General features: G+C 32.6%; 1 non-coding gene across 1 annotated transcript; it reads right to left on the bottom strand.

Moving 5' to 3' along the window:
* Positions 1–1,397: 1,397 nt before the first annotated feature.
* Positions 1,398–1,504, bottom strand: LOC138375866 (U6 spliceosomal RNA). Its single transcript, XR_011231571.1, has one exon. It is a non-coding gene; the product is annotated as a U6 spliceosomal RNA (small nuclear RNA).
* Positions 1,505–2,273: the final 769 nt, after the last annotated feature.

Below are 2,273 nucleotides of genomic sequence, written 5' to 3'. Positions count from 1 at the left end.
TTCCTCTGCTGGGCAGATTTTCCTCATCTCTCATTATTCTAAAACTCACCCAATATGCCAATTTTCACTTAGAAAATTCCAGTTTACCCTCTAGGTTTCAATTTTGTCATCATTGCCTCCAAACAGTATTTTTCGATCCCTCAAATCCTCTCTGTGTTGGCAGAGCACTATGACCCCCTAGGATAGCAGTTATTGCTTCTGTTTTAACATCCCACTTTCTATTCTGTCCTAGTTTTGTACTCTGAGCATAGACTGTAAGCCCTATAAATGTTGGAGTCTTGAGTGCCATGTTCACGTCCACTCAGCGATTAATTTCACGCCCAGTGAATGAACGTCTGTATGACCAAAGTGCATAGACTAGAGCTGGGCGTGGTGGCACACCTGTAACCCCAGACACTCTGGAGGCTCAATCAGAAGGTTTCCTTGAGCCTAGGAGTTTGACACCAGCATGGACAACATAGTGAGACCCCCTGTCTCAATTTAAAAAAAAAATAAAATGAATAGACTAGAAAGTCTAAGACTGAAACAACAGAAAAATAATGGTAAGTGAAACCAGTCTGTGTAACCCTGTTAGCTAACTTAAGAGCCAAGATCTCTTATAAAGCTTATAAAATTATTTTTTTTTTAAAAATTGAGTATAAGCTGGATACTTTTAAAAGCCTCATCAACTTTTGCACACAAGAGACTGGATTACTTATATTTTATAATTTAAAAAAAGCACTTAATAATGAGCAATAATTTTCACTATATTCACTTATGATAATGAAAATTTATGTGTGCTATAACCACACTGGGCCACCAAAAGGTCAAATAATGTTTTACAAAAAGTGATTCACTTTTTTAAAAAGATAGGCTAGAAGAACTGCAAATCTACTTAAAATAAATGAAATATATATGTGTGTATATATGTTTGTGGATGTATACATACATAATCTAGAAAAATTAGTTATATTAAACTATATTAAGATACAGCTAATGTTGAAAAACTGACCCTGAGTACAGATAATTTTAGCTCAGAGTTTATTGACCATTGTTCTGCATGTAATTTTATGGTCATGTTTGCTCTGTTTAATGAATTATTATATTGTGGAGAACATACTGCTCCTGGTGCTAGTCGGGCCTCCCCATTTGTGCTAATTAGTTTTAACTTTGATTTTAATCATGCAATTTACTACTAATTCTCACTTTTTTGTCTCTGTTGATTTTCTCTTTTTAGTTTGCACATTTTTCTTAGTTCATACATATTGTAAAATAATTTTTACAAAAAGAGGGTAAAAGGCCATACCCATTATTTTTTTTATCATTAATAACAATTTAATTTTACAGAATCAAAGAGTCTAACAGTATATCTTGTTAGATACAGTATGTCCTCATAATGTGTACATTATTTCTTGCACAAAAATATGGAACGCTTCACAAATTTGCGTGTCATCCTTGCTCAGGGGCCATGCTAATCTTCTCTGTATCGTTCCAATTTTAGTATATGTGCTGCCGAAGCGAGCACGATACCCATTATTTTAAAAGAGCTTATCGAACGTTAGCTTCCACAAAGCCACCTGAGATGCAGTACATAATTTTACATCTATTGACATTGATAAGGTGAAATTATGTTTTAGAATTATGCTTTTTAAAATGATTTTTGAAATATTTTGGATCTTCTGAGACTTCTTTTGACATTTTATGTGATGGCAAATATTAAGCTATGGAAAATGACTTAAATTTTTTGAAAAGTCACATTAAGTTAAGATGAGTTACATGGTAATATAATTTTAAAATCCCTTCCTCGGTTGTCTCAATGACATGTATACACACACGGAAACATACACACACTCATACTCACACATGATCAGCGACAATAGCAAATATGATTATAGAGGATCATATTTGAGTTTGAACAGATAGCAAGCTCTAAACTAAAAGCAATGTGAAAAGAAATATTACAAAAGTGTTTAAGCAAATGTAGCACCATATGAAATGGTTCCCATGGTAATTAGTTTTTGTGATAATTATATATATGATTTTTTAAATCTAAAAATAAAACAAGCTTTATTTATCTTAGCATACCTCATATATTTACTCATTTCTAATTTTGATTTTCCTGGTCATTTAAAGAGATGAAACTTAAACTCTAAAAACATATTTTAATTATTATCTTAAGTAAATCCATCTTTCTTTCCTTCATCTCAAATGTGGCTAGCTGAACTCAATTGGCTATGGGACATTTAGCCTAGTATCAGGTATCGAATAGATATTTTTAAGACCCTGCTGTGGCG

The sequence above is a fragment of the Eulemur rufifrons genome, chromosome 27 (genome assembly GCF_041146395.1).
Source record: "Eulemur rufifrons isolate Redbay chromosome 27, OSU_ERuf_1, whole genome shotgun sequence".
Lineage (NCBI taxonomy): Eukaryota > Metazoa > Chordata > Mammalia > Primates > Lemuridae > Eulemur > Eulemur rufifrons.
This window is presented reverse-complemented; position numbering and strand designations above follow the sequence as displayed.